Here is an 18399-nt window from a genome sequence, read left to right as displayed (position 1 = left end):
GAGTCCATGAGCTAGTGACGTATGGGATATACATTCCTACCAGGAGGGGCAAAGTTTCCCAAACCTCAAAATGCCTATAAATACACCCCTCACCACACCCACAATTCAGTTTTACAAACTTTGCCTCCGATGGAGGTGGTGAAGTAAGTTTGTGCTAGATTCTACGTTGATATGCGCTCCGCAGCAAGTTGGAGCCCGGTTTTCCTCTCAGCGTGCAGTGAATGTCAGAGAGATGTGAGGAGAGTATTGCCTATTTTGAATGTAGTGATCTCCTTCTACGGGGTCTATTTCATAGGTTCTCTGTTATCGGTCGTAGAGATTCATCTCTTACCTCCCTTTTCAGATCGACGATATACTCTTATATATATATATATATATATACCATTACCTCTGCTGATTCTCGTTTCAGTACTGGTTTGGCTATCTGCTATATGTAGATGAGTGTCCTGGGGTAAGTAAGTCTTATTTTCTGTGACACTCTAAGCTATGGTTGGGCACTTTGTTTATAAAGTTCTAAATATATGTATTCAAACATTTATTTGCCTTGTCTCAGGATGTTCAACATTCCTTATTTTCAGACAGTCAGTTTCATATTTGGGATAATGCACTTGAATCAATTATTTTTTCTTACCTTAAAAAAATTTGACTTTTTTCCTGTGGGCTGTTAGGCTCGCGGGGGCTGAAAATGCTTCATTTTATTGCGTCATTCTTGGCGCGGACTTTTTTGGCGCAAAAAATCTTTTCTGTTTCCGGCGTCATACGTGTCGCTGGAAGTTGCGTCATTTTTGACGTTCTTTTGCGCCAAAAATGTTGGCGTTCCGTATGTGGCGTCATATTTGGCGCCAAAAAGCATTTAGGCGCCAAATAATGTGGGCGTCTTATTTGGCGCCAAAAAATATGGGCGTCGCTTTTGTCTCCACATTATTTAAGTTCATTTTTCTTTGCTTCTGGTTGCTAGAAGCTTGTTCATTGGCATTTTTTTCCCATTCCTGAAACTGTCATTTAAGGAATTTGATCTATTTTGCTTTATATGTTTTTTCTCTTACATATTGCAAGATGTCTCACGTTGCATCCGAGTCAGAAGATACTTCAGGAAAATCGCTGCCTAGTGCTGGAACTACCAAAGCTAAGTGTATCTGCTGTAAACTTTTGGTAGCTATTCCTCCAGCTGTTGTTTGTATTAATTGTCATGACAAACTTGTTAATGCAGATAATATTTCCTTTAGTAATGTACCTTTACCTGTTGCAGTTCCATCAACATCTAAGGTTCAGAATGTTCCTGATAACATAAGAGAGATTTTGTTTCTGAATCCATCAAGAAGGCTATGTCTGTTATTCCTCCTTCTAGTAAACATAAAAAATCTTTTAAAACTTCTCTTTATACAGATGAATTTTTAAATGAACATCATCATTCTGATGACTCTTCTGGTTCAGAGGATTCTGTCTCAGAGATTGATGCTGATAAATCTTCATATTTATTTAAAATGGAATTTATTCGTTCTTTACTTAAAGAAGTACTAATTGCTTTAGAAATTGAGGATTCTGGTCCTCTTGATACTAATTCTAAACGTTTAGATAAGGTCTTTAAATCTCCTGTGGTTATTCCAGAAGTTTTTCCTGTTCCTAATGCTATTTCTGAAGTAATTTCCAGAGAATGGGATAAATTGGGTAATTCATTTACTCCTTCTAAACGTTTTAAGCAATTATATCCTGTGCCGTCTGACAGATTAGAATTTTGGGACAAAATCCCTAGAGTTGATGGGGCTATTTCTACCCTTGCTAAACGGACTACTATTCCTACGTCAGATGGTACTTCGTTTAAGGATCCTTTAGATAGGAAAATTGAATCCTTTCTAAGAAAAGCTTATCTGTGTTCAGGTAATCTTCTTAGACCTGCTATATCATTGGCTGATGTTGCTGCAGCTTCAACTTTTTGGTTGGAAACTTTAGCGCAACAAGTAACAGATCATGATTCTCATAATATTATTATTCTTCTTCAACATGCTAATAATTTTATCTGTGATGCCATTTTTGATATTATCAGAGTTGATGTCAGGTTTATGTCTCTAGCTATTTTAGCTAGAAGAGCTTTATGGCTTAAAACTTGGAATGCTGATATGGCTTCTAAATCAACTCTACTTTCCATTTCTTTCCAGGGTAACAAATTATTTGGTTCTCAGTTGGATTCTATTATCTCAACTGTTACTGGTGGGAAAGGAACTTTTTTACCACAGGATAAAAAATCTAAGGGTAAGAACAGGGCTAATAATCGTTTTCGTTCCTTTCGTTTCAACAAAGAACAAAAGCCTGATCCTTCATCCTCAGGAGCAGTTTCAGTTTGGAAACAATCTCCAGTCTGGAATAAGCCTTCTAGAAAGGCAAAGCCAGCTTCTAAGTCCACATGAAGGTGCGGCCCTCATTCCAGCTCAGCTGGTAGGGGGCAGGTTACGTTTTTTCAAAGAAATTTGGATCAATTCTGTTCACAATCTTTGGATTCAGAACATTGTTTCAGAAGGGTACAGAATTGGTTTCAAGATGAGACCTCCTGCAAAGAGATTTTTTCTTTCCCGTGTCCCAGTAAATCCAGTGAAAGCTCAAGCATTTCTGAATTGTGTTTCAGATCTAGAGTTGGCTGGAGTAATTATGCCAGTTCCAGTTCTGGAACAGGGGATGGGGTTTTATTCAAATCTCTTCATTGTACCAAAGAAGGAGAATTCCTTCAGACCAGTTCTGGATCTAAAAATATTGAATCGTTATGTAAGGATACCAACGTTCAAAATGGTAACTGTAAGGACTATCTTGCCTTTTGTTCAGCAAGGGCATTATATGTCCACAATAGATTTACAGGATGCATATCTGCATATTCCAATTCATCCAGATCATTATCAGTTCCTGAGATTCTCTTTTCTGGACAAGCATTACCAGTTTGTGGCTCTGCCGTTTGGCCTAGCTACAGCTCCAAGAATTTTTACAAAGGTTCTCGGTGCCCTTCTGTCTGTAATCAGAGAACAGGGTATTGTGGTATTTCCTTAGTTGGACGATATCTTGGTACTTGCTCAGTCTTTACATTTAGCAGAATCTCATACGAATCGACTTGTGTTGTTTCTTCAAGATCATGGTTGGAGGATCAATTCACCAAAAAGTTCATTGACTCCTCAGACAAGGGTAACCTTTCTGGGTTTCCAGATAGATTCAGTGTCCATGACTCTGTCTTTGACAGACAAGAGACGTCTAAAATTGATCTCAGCTTGTCGAAACCTTCAGTCACAATCATTCCCTTCGGTAGCCTTATGCATGGAAATTCTAGGTCTTATGACTGCTGCATCGGACGCGATCCCCTTTGCTCGTTTTCACATGCGACCTCTTCAGGTCTGTATGCTGAATCAATGGTGCAAGGATTACACAAAGATATCTCAATTAATATCTTTAAAACCGATTGTACGACACTCTCTAACGTGGTGGACAGATCACCATCGTTTAATTCAGGGGGCTTCTTTTGTGCTTCCGACCTGGACTGTAATTTCAACAGATGCAAGTCTCACAGGTTGGGGAGCTGTGTGGGGATCTCTGACGGCACAAGGAGTTTGGGAATCTCAGGAGGTGAGATTACCGATCAATATTTTGGAACTCCGTGAAATTTTCAGAGCTCTTCAGTTTTGGCCTCTTCTGAAGAGAGAATCGTTCATTTGTTTTCAGACAGACAATGTCACAACTGTGGCATACATCAATCATCAAGGTGGGACTCACAGTCCTCTGGCTATGAAAGAAGTATCTCGAATTTTGGTTTGGGCGGAATCCAGCTCCTGTCTAATCTCTGCGGTTCATATCCCAGGTATAGACAATTGGGAAGCGGATTATCTCAGTCGCCAAACGTTGCATCCGGGCGAATGGTCTCTTCTCCCAGAGGTATTTCTTCAGATTGTTCAAATGTGGGAGCTTCCAGAAATAGATCTGATGGCGTCTCATCTAAACAAGAAACTTCACAGGTATCTGTCCAGATCCCGGGATCCTCAGGCGGAAGCAGTGGATGCATTATCACTTCCTTGGAAGTATCATCCTGCCTATATCTTTCCGCCTCTAGTTCTTCTTCCAAGATTCTGAAGGAATGCTCGTTTGTTCTGTTGGTAGCTCCGGCATGGCCTCACAGGTTTTGGTATGCGGATCTTGTCCGGATGGCCTCTTGCCATCCGTGGACTCTTCCGCTAAGACCAGACCTTCTGTCGCAAGGTCCTTTTTTCCATCAGGATCTCAAATCCTTAAATTTAAAGGTATGGAGATTGAACGCTTGATTCTTGGTCAAAGAGGTTTCTCTGACTCTGTGATTAATACTATGTTACAGGCTCGTAAATCTGTATCTAGAGAGATATATTATAGAGTCTGGAAGACTTATATTTCTTGGTGTCTTTCTCATCATTTTTCTTGGCATTCTTTTAGAATTCCGAGAATTTTACAGTTTCTTCAGGATGGTTTAGATAAAGGTTTATCCGCAAGTTCTTTGAAAGGACAAATCTCTGCTCTTTCTGTTCTTTTTCACAGAAAGATTGCTAATCTTCCTGATATTCATTGTTTTGTACAAGCTTTGGTTCGTATAAAACCTGTCATTAAGTCAATTTCTCCTCCTTGGAGTTTGAATTTGGTTCTGGGGGCTCTTCAAGCTCCTCCGTTTGAACCTATGCATTCATTGGACATTAAATTACTTTCTTGGAAAGTTTTGTTCCTTTTGGCGATCTCTTCTGCCAGAAGAGTCTCTGAATTATCTGCTCTTTCTTGTGAGTCTCCTTTTCTGATTTTTCATCAGGATAAGGCGGTGTTGCGAACTTCTTTTGAATTTTTACCTAAAGTTGTGAATTCCAACAACATTAGTAGAGAAATTGTGGTTCCTTCATTATGTCCTAATCCTAAGAATTCTAAGGAGAAATCGTTGCATTCTTTGGATGTTGTTAGAGCTTTGAAATATTATGTTGAAGCTACTAAGTCTTTCCGTAAGACTTCTAGTCTATTTGTTATCTTTTCCGGTTCTAGAAAAGGCCAGAAAACTTCTGCCATTTCTTTGGCATCTTGGTTGAAATCTTTAATTCATCATGCCTATGTTGAGTCGGGTAAAACTCCGCCTCAAAGGATTACAGCTCATTCTACTAGGTCAGTTTCTACTTCCTGGGCGTTTAGGAATGAAGCTTCGATTGATCAGATTTGCAAAGCAGCAACTTGGTCCTCTTTGCATACTTTTACTAAATTCTACCATTTTGATGTATTTTCTTCCTCTGAAGCAGTTTTTGGTAGAAAAGTACTTCAGGCAGCGGTTTCAGTTTGAATCTTCTGATTGTTTTTCATTAAACTTATTTTGGGTGTGGATTATTTTCAGCAGGAATTGGCTGTCTTTATTTTATCCCTCCCTCTCTAGTGACTCTTGTGTGGAAAGATCCACATCTTGGGTAATCATTATCCCATACGTCACTAGCTCATGGACTCTTGCTAATTACATGAAAGAAAACATAATTTATGTAAGAACTTACCTGATAAATTCATTTCTTTCATATTAGCAAGAGTCCATGAGGCCCGCCCTTTTTTGTGGTGGTTATGATTTTTTTGTATAAAGCACAATTATTCCAATTCCTTATTTTATATGCTTTCGCACTTTTTTCTTATCACCCCACTTCTTGGCTATTCGTTAAACTGAATTGTGGGTGTGGTGAGGGGTGTATTTATAGGCATTTTGAGGTTTGGGAAACTTTGCCCCTCCTGGTAGGAATGTATATCCCATACGTCACTAGCTCATGGACTCTTGCTAATATGAAAGAAATGAATTTATCAGGTAAGTACTTACATAAATTATGTTTTTATATCTGGAAAATAAATTTTTTAGGGTAAAATTTATTTCTTACCTGGGGTATAGTCTTTTTTTTCAATTGACTGTCATTTTAAATTCGCGGACAGAATTGGGCTTGCGAGTGCGCAAAATTATATTTTTGGCACAATATTTTTTTGGCGCAAAGTTACGTTCGATGACGCAAATTCGTCATTTCCGTTGTCTTAGTCAACGCAGAGTCCTTTCACAAGGTTGCGTCTTCAGTGACGCGAGTGTGTCATTTCCGGATGATGTTAGCTCCAAAAAAAAATTTTTTTTGTGTGTACGTCATTCTTGGTACCAAATATTTCATTATTTAAAACCCCATTCCTATATGCCTCTTGCCTTTTTTCTCTATCAGAGGGCTATGCTGTTTGCATTTTTTTCCCATTCCTGAAACTGCCATATAAGGAAATTGATCATTTTGCTTTATATGTTTTTACTCTTACATTTGCAAGATGTCTCAATCTGATCCTGTCTCGAAATCACTGATGGAACCCTGCTGCCTGATAACAGTTCTACCAAAGCTAAGTGCATTTGTTGTAAACTTGTGGAGATTATTTCTCCAGCTGTGGTTTGAAATGGTTGTCATGATATGCTTTTACATGCAGAGAATGTATCTATCAGTAATGGTGCTTTGCCTGTTGTTCGTTCAACATCTAATGCACAAGATATACCTGTGAATTTAAGATTTTATTGCTGATTCTATTCAGAAGGCTCTGCCTGCCATCCCGCCTTCTAATAAACGTAAAAGGTCTTTTAAAACTTCTCATAAAATTGATGAAATTTCAAGTGACCGACAACATACTGAATTATCCTCCTCTGATAAGGATCTATCTGATTCAGAAGATCCTTCCTCAGATATAGACATTGAGAAATCCTACTTATTTATTTAAAATAGAGTACATTCGTTCTTTGTTAAAAGAAGTGTTGATTACGTTGGATATTGAGGAAACTAGTCCTCTTGATATTAAAACTAGTAAACGTTTAAAATCTGTTTATAAACCTCCTATGGCTACTCTAGAAGTTTTCCTAGTTCCTGATGCTATTTCTGATAGGATTTCTAAGGAATGGAATAGGCCTGGTACATCTTTTATTCCTTCAAGGTTTAAAAAATTGTATCCTTTGCCAGCAGTTACATTGGAGTTTTGGGAAAAGATCCCCAAAGTTGATGGGGCTATCTCTACTCTTGCTAAACCTACTACTATTCCTATGGAAGATAGTACTACTTTTAAAGATCCTTTAGATAGGAAACTTGAATCTTATCTAAGAAAAGCCTATTTATATTCTGGTCATCTTCTCAGGCCTGCAATTTCTTTGGCTGATGTTGCAGCTGCATCAACTTTTTGGTTGGAACATTTAGCACAAGAATTGGATTCTGATTTGTCTAGCATTGTTCGCTTGCTTCAACATGCTAATCATTTTATTTGTGATGCCATTTTTGATATCATCAACATTGATGTTAAATTTTTGTCTTTAGCTATTTTAGCTAGAAGAGCTTTGTGGCTTAAATCTTGGACTGCTGACATGACTTCTAAATCTAGATTGCTATCTCTTTCCAAGGTAATACGTTATTTGGTTCTCAGTTGGATTCGATTATTTCAACTGTCACTGGGGGGAAGGGAGTTTTTTTTTTTTTCCTCAGGATAAAAGACCTAAGGGTAAATCTAAAGCTTCTAACCGCTTTCGTTCCTTTCAACAAATTAAGGAACAGAAACCTAATCCTTCCCCCAAGGAATCTGTTTCCAATTGGTTTGGAAATTGTTTCGGAATTGTTTGGGAATCTCTGACAGCACAAGGGGTTTGGAAATCTCAAGAGGCGAGATTACCAATCAATATTTTGGAACTCCATGCGATTTTCAGGGCTCTTGGGCCTCTGTTGAAGAGAGAACCGTTCATTTGTTTTCAGACAGACAATATCACAATTGTGGCATATATCAATCATCAGGGTGGGACTCACAGTCCCCAAGCTATGAAAGAAGTAGCTCAGATACTTGCTTGGGCGTAATCCAGCTCCTGTCTAATTTCTGCGGTTCATATCCCAGGTATAGACAATTGGGAGGCGGATTATCTCAGCCGTCAGACTTTACATCCGGGGGAGTGGTCTTTCCATCCAGATGTGTTTTCTTTTTTAAGACACAATGAGTCTACGGATCATCTTAATTACTAATGGGATATTCACCTCCTGGTCAGGAGGAGGAGGCAAAGAGCACCACAGCAGAGCTGTTAAATAGCTCCTCCCTTCCCTCCCACTCCAGTCATTCTCTTTTCCTACGTTAGTGATAGGAAGAGGTAAAGTGAGGTGTTAGATTAGATTCTTCAATCAAGAGTTTATTATTTTTAAAGTAGTGCCAGAGAGTGCTGCTTTGTTCTAGGGTGTAGCCGTAGTCCATATCAGTCTCTTCAGTAGAGCTTTTGGTGGTTTAAAGCAATGGGAAATTGTGGGACATAATTCTCACTGTGCCTCCCATATTCTGATGCTGCCCTTACCAAGAAAACCTGAGGGATTTTACTCAGGACTTTCGTTTTCGTTACAGGTCCATGGGAGGGAGAGGACCTCCTAAACCTGGGAACTGCCTTGCTGCCAGGCAGAAGACGAGGTAAGTGCTGACTTTATTTCTGGGGGTAGAGGATCTCAGAAAAAGGTCTGGGCACTTTATTATAGACCTCATTGAACTTGGAAGTTTCTCCTAGCCTATTAGGGGACTTGGGGCAGTTAGGACACTGGGGCTTACATGTGTTTCATCTCCCGGTGATCTCATATCATTATGTTAAAGCCGACCGGGAGATTTTATTTGGATAACAGACTCTAAAGGGGGTTATGTAGAGCTCTCAAATTTTACTGAAGCTGTTTAGCCTTTTCTCTTGCTGTAATAACAACATTAATATAATGAGCTGTGTTTCACAGTGGGGCATAATGACAGCGTTTTTATGAGGTAGTGTATTCTATGCTTATACTTAAGCAAGGCGACCGGGAGATCTCAAACTGGGCTGTTTATCACAGAGGGGTATGTGTTATGACAGCATTAACATGATATAGTACATTCTATGTTTTGTTCCCGGTGCCTTTGACACAATCTAATGTTTTTGTTTTTCTATCCGCCCCTTGACACGCCCCCTGACCATGCTAATGAACGCGCTCATGAAGCTTATGGAAATAAAGGCACTGAGCAACAACGGAAAAAAATGAAAATACCGGTATAAGGTACAATGCAGTATGTGCTTTACATAGTAACATAGTAGATAAGGTTGAAAAAAGACTGAAGTCCATCGAGTTCAACCTATACAAATCTAAAATACTTTCAAAAAGCTCCAGTTAAGCTTAAATAACCCCATTAAAATGTGACCCATTTAATACTAGCAATCATATCCATGAATTTTGTTTATATACAGAAATTTATCCAGACTATTTTTAAATGTATCTATAGAAGCAATTCAGAAATCCAGCACTTCAATCCTTGATAGGGTGCATACTGCAGTAGGATTACTGCAAAAATCCTCAAAATAATGTAAAACAAAAGTAGCAGACGCACCACAAAGCCCTTATGCAGAGGTTCTCTTTATTGTCACAAACTGGGAGCCAGGAAAGCAGAACAACGTTTCGGGCTACAAACCCTTATGATGAACATGAATAAGGGTTTGTAGCCCGAAACGTTGTTCTGCTTTCCTGGCTCCCAGTTTGTGACAATAAAGAGAACCTCTGCATAAGGGCTTTGTGGTGCGTCTGCTACTTTTGTTTTAAATGTATCTATGGTATTGGCATTCACTACCTCCTTTGGTAATGAGTTCCACAATTTTATTGCTCTTACAGTGAAAAAACGTTTCCGTTGCAGGAGATTAAATCTCCTTTCCTCCAACCTTAAATTATGACCTCTTGTCAGAAACAATTTTCTTGGAATAAACAGAGCTTCTGCCATCTCTGTATATGGGCCTTGAATATATTTATATAAAGTAATCATGTCACCTCTCAAGCGCCTTTTTTCTAAAGAAAACAGACCCAGTTTGGCTAGCCTCTCCTCATGGGTTAATTTCTCCAATCCCCTTATTAGCTTTGTGGCCCTTCTCTGAACTTTTTCTAGTTCTGCAATATCTTTTTTAGCAATCGGTCCCCAGAACTGCACTCCATACTCAAGGTGAGGTCTTACCAGGGCTTTATATAATGACAGAATTATGCTTTCCTCCCTTGATTCAATGCCTCTTTTAATACATGCTTGTATCTTATTAGCCTTTGAAGCCGCTGCCCTGCATTGTGCACCCATCTTTAGCTTGTTATCTATTACTACTCCCAAATCCCTTTCCTCCTGTGTTTGGCTAAGTCTTGTCCCATTTAAAAAATACGTAGCCTGCTTATTTTTACTTCCAAAATGTAGAACCTTACATTTTTCCGTATTAAATCTCATTTTCCATTCACTTGCCCATAGTTCAAATTTTAGCAAATCCCTTTGTAAAGAGAGTTCGTCCTGCTCTGACCTAATGACCTTACTTAACTTAGTATCATCTGCAAAAATAGAGATGTCGCTATTTAATCCTTGCTCCAAGTCATTTATAAAAATATTAAAAAGAACAGGGCCCAGTACTGATCCCTGGGGGACGCCACTGATTACTTTTGTCCAATCTGAGTATGATCCATTTACTACCCATTTACATATTTTCTTCCTATCTGGTTCAATCTTTTATTCTTATACAGCCTAGCATACATATTGAAATTATTTTTCTGCATGAAAAAATAGTGAATCATTGCTACACATTCTTATTTCTGTTTCATTAATCAGATAGGTGCATATCTTAATTGACTGGACTAAACTGACTATTAATTTAAACTATTGATGTAACAAAGAGATTGCAAAAGCGGCAATCTGTTGTTTACCTCACTGAAAGTCAGTTTGACAGCTGAGGGAAAGAGTAACAAAGTTCGCATGCGCAGAATCCGATTTTTTATTTTTTTTTATGACGGAGCGCACTCAATAGAATGCAATGGCACGATCAGTAACGCAGTGATGGGCAGAACAGACAAAAGGTAAAAAGAGAAATTAGTAAGGAGAAGTGGCGAGTGGGCTGTCTAATTGCAAATAAAAGAAATTATGAGGGTAAAATATAAACATTAATAGAAAACATTTAAAAAAAAGCTGCTTTATAAATATAATTAAACAAGATATTTTTGATTAAAGAATAAAATTTTTAATGTTTACTGTCCCTTTAAGCAAGGTGACCGGAAGATTACTTAGCAAGCTGTTTGACACGAGAGTGAAGGTTTATGTGTCTAAACAGCGGACTAGTGGATTCTTATGTGTATTCTTTTCCTTGCTCTCGGGGCCTATACTTTAACAAATGGCGCCCGGGAGTTGGCTTCTGAAACGCCCACGAAGGGCGGAGCTTGTTGAAATGGTGCCAGTGTTTGGGCGCGTCTCCTTTCTAACACTTCCGACTATCGGAAGGAGCGGGGGAAGTCCAGTATGTGCGCCTTGTGAAAGCCACTTCCTTCCTATCTCCTCTGGTTATCGGACGGATAGGAAGGCTTCTTAGCTGAGTTTTTGCACTTAAGATAGCGCTATTGTATAGTCAGAATTGTGGAGACTGTCCGACTTCTCAGCTGGGTCAGGAGAAGGTGTAAAGGGGGTTTATCTGTGTTGGAAATCCTCTCATTCTTATCCTGAATTTTCTGTCATCAAATAAAATAAATAAGTTATACTTCTACATTTAAAGAGACAGCACCGGTGGTTATGTGTGAAATATAGACATAACCCTTTGTTAATAAAATATAAGTATCTGCCTTATATGTGTCAGATTGATTGAGGAGGTGTTCAAACGATTTTATAACACACATGCAGTGCCCTGCGGTTCCTCACAAACTCAATATGGAGTTGCTATGCAAAACATTGTTTCTTTTGTCATGGCGATATCTTTTAATAAGGTAACGTTTATTTATAAGTGTCTTTCAGAGGATAAACAAAAAAAAAAAGTTACCTTTTAAAATGTAAAGAGACAGTAACGTTTTTTTATGTGTTACTTTTTGTAGTGGAATCCCAACTGTTCATTTGTGTAATTCATCCCTTGTGACTCAGGATGGCTCAAGACTCCCTGCTAGGGGCCCCTTGTTTTTTAGGATGGATACCATTGTGGTACTACCAATCCTTTTCTATTTCTCATTTTTTGAGAGATATTTAATTTGATAAAGATAATCTTGTCTAAACCTATTCCTTTCTAGGGCGTATGCTGTCTGTAGCATATCTTGATCAGCGTCACTATGCTTCCTAAATTCCTCATGCAGTGCTCTGCGTTTTCTTCTTATTCCTTTTGGAGTTATTTTGTATTTGGCAGCTGGCTGTATGCATTGCCACCGTTACTAGTGCGGCAGCATATTGGTTTGATGCGCTATCTGAGGCCCTCAGGACTGAGACTTCTCTGGATGAGATCCAAGATAGGATAAAGGCTCTCAAACTTGCAAATGCCTTTTATTTCGGACGCTTCCCTTTAAGTTATCAAATTGGGAGCGAAGATGTCGAGTTTTTCTATCTTGGGCCGCAGAGCCTTATGGTTAAAGCCCTGGTCTGCGGATGTGTCTTCTAAGTCTAAGCTTCTAGCCATTCCATACAAAGGGAAGACTTTATTTGGACCCGATCTGAAGGAGATTATCTCTGATATCACGGGAGGTAAGGGTCATCTTCTCCCGCAAGACAAGAGAAGTAAACAAAAAGGACGACAAAACAATTTCCGTTCCTTTTGTAGTTTCAAGGGAAATTCTCCCTCTTCCTCCTATAAGCAGGAACAGTCCAAACCTACATGGAGACCCAACCAGTCTTGGAACAAGGGAAAGGAAAGCAGTCCAAGAAGCCGGCTAGCGATTCCAAGATAGCATGAAGGGTATACCCCCGATCTGGACTGGATCTTGTCTGGGGGCAGACTTTCCTTTTTTGTTCAAAGCCTGGGTTCTGGATGTCCAGGATCCCTGGGCAATACAAACTGGAGTTCAAGGTTTTTCCTCTCAGAGACAGATTCCTAATTTTGAGATCATCTGCAGACCAGATGAAAAGAGAGGTGTTCTTACATTGTGTAAGAGACCTCTCCGCTCTGGGAGTGATCCTGTTTCTATTCTGGAACAGGGACTGGGGTTTTATTCCAATCTGTTTGTGGTTCCCAAAAAGGAGGGAACCTTCAGACCAATTCTAGACCTCAAGAGCCTAAACAATTTTCTCAGGGTACCGTCTTTCTAGATGGAAACTATTCATTCCATCCTACCACTGATCCAAGAGGGTCATTTTATGACCACGGTGGATATAATGGACGCATATCTGCATGTTCCCATTCACAGGGATCATCACAAGTGCTTAAGGTTTGCTTTTCTGGACAATCACTACCAGTTTGTGGCTCTCCCTTTCGGTCTTACCACAGCCCCCAGAATCTTTACAAAGGTTCTAAGATCTCTGTTGGTGGTGCTTCGTTCAAAAGGCATTGCAGTGGCGCCTTATCTGGACGACATTTTAGTTCAGGCGCCATCGTTTCAGCTAGCAAGATCCTACACGGACTTGGTGTTGTCCTTCCTAAAATCCCACGGCTGGAAGGTGAATTTAGAAAAGAGTTCCTTAGTTCCACACACAAGAGTGACTTTCTTAGGAACCATAATAGACTCTGTCTATGCAGATATTTCTGACAGAAGTCAGGAAATCAAAGATTATAGATACTTGTCTAGCCCTTCAGTCCACTCCTTGTCCTTCAGTGGCTCAGTGCATGGAGTTAATCGGGCTGATGGTGGCGGCTATGGACATTCCGTTTGCTCTCTTTCATCTCAGGGCTCTGCAGTTGATCATGCTGAGACAATGGAACGGAGATTATTCGGACTTGTCCCCTAGACTAATACTGGAGCAGGAGACAAGGGTCTCTCTTCAATGGTGGTTATCTCTGGTTCATCTCTCCCAGGGAACATGCTTCTGCAGACCATCTTGGGTGATTGCGACGACAGATGCCAGCCTCCTAGGGTGGGGAGCAGTCTGGGGCTCCCTAAAGGCTCAAGGTTTATGGACACAGTCTGTTTTGGCCCATAAACATTATGGAACTAAGAGCGATCTACAATGCTCTTCTGGCCTGGCCTCAATTTGCCTCGGTTCAGTTTATCAGGTTTGAGTCGAACAACATAACGCCAGTGGCCTACATCAATCATCAGGGAGGAACAAGGAGTTCCTTGGCAATGACAGAGGTTGCCAGAATAATTTAGTGGGCGGAGACCCATTCTTGCTGTCTGTCGGCGATCCACATCCCAGGGTTGGAACAACTGGGAGGTGGATTTTCTGAGCAGGCAGACCTTTCATCCGGGGGAGTGGGAACTCCATCCGGAAGTGTTCTCCAGTCTGATTCTCAAGTGGGGTCAGCCGGAGTTGAATTTCATGGCATCGTGGCAGAACACCAAGCTCTCGAGATACGGGTCGAGATCCAGGGCCTCCAGGCGGAATTGATAGATGCTCTGGAGGCCCCTTGGACCTTCAATCTAGCATACCTGTTTCCTCTGTTTGCTCTTCTTCCTCGAGTAATTGCTCGAATCAAGCAGGAAAGGGCCTCAGTGATACTCATAGCTCCGGCCTGGCCTCACAGGATTTGGTATGCAGATCTGGTGGAGATGACATCTCTACAACCTTGGAGACTTCCGTTGCGGAAAGACCTTCTGATTCAGGGACCCTTCCTTCATCCAAATCTAGTTTTTTTTTTTTTTTTTGTTTTTTTTAAGCTGACTGCTTGGAGATTGAACACTTAATTTTATCCAAGCGGGGGTTTTCTGATTCGTTCATAAAGACCATGATTCAGGCTCATAAACCGGTAACTAGAAGGATTTACCATAAGATTTGGTGTAAATATCTTTACTGGTGTGAATCCAAGGGCTACTCATGGAGTAGGGATTCCTAGAATTTTGTCTTTTCTCCAAGAAGGTTTGGAGAAAGGTTTATCGGCGAGTTACCTAAAGGGTCAAATCTCGACTTTATCTATTTTGTTACACAAACATCTGGCGGATGTCCCAGATGTACAGTTTTTTTGTCAGGCCTGTGTTCAAACCAGTTACTCCTCCATGGAGTCTTAATTTAGTTCTCAATGTTCTATGGGCTCTGTTTGAGCCTATGCATTCCTTAGATATTAAGTTGTTATCTTGGAAGGTTTTATTTCTTGTGGCCATTTCTTCTGCTCAGAGAGTGTCAGAACTCTTGGTTGTATGAGTCTCCTTGCCTTATTTTCCATGCAGATAAGTTAGTTTTACATACTAAATTAGGATTTCTTCTGAAGGGTGTTTCTGACCGGAACATTAATCAGGAGATTGTTGTTCCTTCCTTGTGTCCTAATCCTTCTAAGAAGGAAAGACTTTTGCACAATTTGGAAGTGGTCAGTATGTTAAAGTTTACCTGCAGGCGACTAAGGACTTTCGTCAGTCTTCTTTGTTTGTGGTTTTCTCAGGAAAACGCAAGGGACAGAAAACTACGGCTACTTCTTTCTTTTTGTCTGAAGAGCATCATACGTTTTGCATATGAGACTGCTGGACAGCAGCTTACTGAAAGAGTTATGGCTTATTCCACAAGGGCTGTTGCTTCCTCATGGGCATTCAAAAATGAAGCTTCTGTGCAACAGATTTGCAAGGCTGCAACTTGGTCTTCTCCACACTTTTTCAAAGTTTTACAAATTTGACATTTTTGCCTCGGCTGAGGCTGTTTTTGGGAGAAAGGTCCCCTGTTTTGTCCCTCCCGTATCATCTATGTACTCTAGCTTTGGTATTGAATCCCATTAGTAATTAAGATGATCCGTGGACTCATCGTGTCTTAAAAAATAAAATAAAAAATAAAATTTATGCTTACCTGATAAATGTATTTCTTTTTTGACACAATGAGTCCACGGCCTGCCCTGTTCTTATAGACAGGCTAAGGGTTATTGTAAACTTCAGACACCTCTGCACCTTGGCTTTTCCTTTCTCTTCCTAACTTCGTGCGAATGACTGGAGTGGGAGGGAAGGGAGGAGCTATTTAACAGCTCTGCTGTGGTGCTCTTTGCCTCCTCCTCCTGACCAGGAGGTGAATATACCATTAGTAATTAAGATGATTTGTGGACTCATTGTGTCAAAAAAGAAATAAATTTATCGGGTAAGCATAAATTTTCTTTTCTCAGGTTTTTCCGATGTGGGGTCTTCCAGAAATAGATCTAATGGATTCTCATCTAAACAAAAAACTTCCCAGGTACCTGTCCAGGTCCAGGGATCCTCAGGCGGAAGCAGTGGATGCGTTGACACTTCCTTGGTGTTATCAACCTGCTTATATTTTCCCGCCTCTAGTTCTTCTTCCAAGAGTGGTTTCCAAAATCATCATGGAGCAATCTTTTGTGTTGCTGGTGGCTCCAGCATGGCCTCACAGGTTTTGGTATGTGGATCTTGTTCGGATGTCTAGTTGACAACCTTGGCCACTTCCATTAAGGCCGGACCTTCTGTCTCGAGGTCCGTTTTTCCATCAGGATCTCAAATCATTAAATTTGAAGGTATGGAAATTGAACGCCTAGTGCGTAGTCATAGAGGTTTCTCTGACTGCGTGATTAATACTATGTTACAGGCTCGTAAATCTGTTTCTAGAAGATTTATTATCGAGTTTGGAAGACTTATATTTCATGGTGTTCTTCTCATAAATTCTCTTGGCATTCTTTTAGAATTCCTAGAATTTTACAGTTTCTTCAGGATAGTTTGGATAAGGGTTTGTTTGTCTGCAGTTCCTTGAAGGGACAAATCTCTGCTCTTTCTGTTTTATTTCACAGGAAGATTGCTAAGCTTCCTGATATTCACTGTTTTATACAGGCTTTGGTTCGTATCAAGCCTGTCATTAAATCAATCTCTCCTCCTTAATTTGGTTTTGAAGGCTTTACAGGCTCCTCCTTTTGAGGCTATGCATTCTTTGGACATTAAACTACTTTCTTGGAAAGTGCTGTTCCTTTTGGCAATCTCTTCTGCTGGAAGAGTTTATGAATTATCTGCTCTTTCTTGTGAATCTCCTTTTCTGGTTTTTCATCAGCATAAGGCGGTTTTGCTGACTTCATTTAAATTCTTACCTAAGGTTGTGAATTCTAACAACATAAATAGAGAAATAATTGTCCCTTCCTTGTGTCCTAATCCTAAGAATTCTTTGGAGAGATCCTTACATCCTTTGGATGGGGTAAGAGCTTTGAAATATTATGTTGAAGCTACTAAATATTTCAGGAAGACTTCTAGTCTATTTGTTATCTTTTCTGGTTCTAGGAAAGGTCAGAAGGCTTCTGCCGTTTCCTTGGCTTCCTGGTTAAAGCTTTTGATTCATTAAGCTTATTTGGAGTCGGGTCAAGCCTCGCCTCAGAGAATTACAGCTCATTTTACGAGATCAGTCTCCACTTTATGGGATTTTAAGAATGAAGCTTCAGTTGATCAGATTTGCAAAGCAGCAACTTGGTCTTCTTTGCATACATTTACTAAATTCTACCATTTTGATGTATTTGCTTCTTCGGAAGCAGTTTTTGGTAGAAATGTTCTTCAGGCAGCTGTTTCAGTTTGATTCCTCTGCTTATGTTTTAAGTTTTTCTTTTCATTTATGAGGATAAACTTATATTTTGGGTTGTGAATTAATTTTTTCAGCGAAATATGGCTGTTTTTATTTTTATCCCTCCCTCTCTAGTGACTCTTGCGTGGAGTTCCACATCTTGGGTATTGCTATCCCATACGTCACTAGCTCATAGACTCTTGCCAATTATACATAATTTATGTAAGAACTTACCTGATAAATTCATTTCTTTCATATTGGCAAGAGTCCATGAGGCCTACCCTTTTTATGGTGGTTATGATTTTTTTCTATAAAGCACAATTATTTCCAAATTCCTTTGTTGATGCTTTTTACTCCTTTCTTTATCACCCCACTTCTTGGCTATTCGTTAAAACTGAATTGTTGGTGTGGTGAGGGGTGTATTTATAGGCATTTTGAGGTTTGAGAAACTTTGCCCCTCCTGGTAGGATTGTATATCCCATACATCACTAGCTCATGGACTCTTGCCAATATGAAAGAAATTAATTTATCGGGTAAGTTCTTACATAAATTATGTTTTTCTACACCAAAAGGCATTATTCCGAATGCCTCAGGAGAGCTTGTCTTTAGAACGCTTCTTAATTGTGAACCTTGTGGTACTGTTAAACAGATTTTTGCTATTAGGTGCCTTTTTAAACTAATTTTATTTATATATTTCTTAAGAACTGCACACTGTATTCTAGATGAGCCCTATCTGGTGTTCTATATACAGAGGCATATTTTTCTGTTTCTATTGCTAATGCACATTGTGACACTACATTGTTAACCAACCTTGAAATCACCTGAAATAATAATTGTAAGTCATGCTTTTCTTCTTGCTCTGTGATAAGTAAATTTCTATCAAGTAATTAACATTTAGGAATTTTGCATCCTTTGTAAAGTCCTTTATTTGCAGGTTACTGTGTTTGTGTTTAAAGTTCTTTTAAAGAACAATTGTAGATGTATTGTATTTTATGTTCCTACATCAGGAGCAGGGGACATAGTATTGCTATAATT

At 39.6% G+C, this 18399-nt stretch overlaps 1 protein-coding gene across 1 annotated transcript in view; it reads left to right on the top strand.

Moving 5' to 3' along the window:
- Window positions 1-18399, top strand: part of YME1L1 (YME1 like 1 ATPase) — a 151173-nt gene that overhangs the window by 79487 nt on the left and 53287 nt on the right. The gene's annotated exons all lie outside the window — the stretch shown is intronic.

This window comes from Bombina bombina, chromosome 5 (genome assembly GCF_027579735.1).
Source record: "Bombina bombina isolate aBomBom1 chromosome 5, aBomBom1.pri, whole genome shotgun sequence".
Taxonomy (NCBI): Eukaryota; Metazoa; Chordata; class Amphibia; order Anura; family Bombinatoridae; genus Bombina; species Bombina bombina.
The sequence above is the reverse complement of the archived record's forward strand: the minus strand, read 5'-3'. Positions and strand labels throughout refer to the sequence as shown.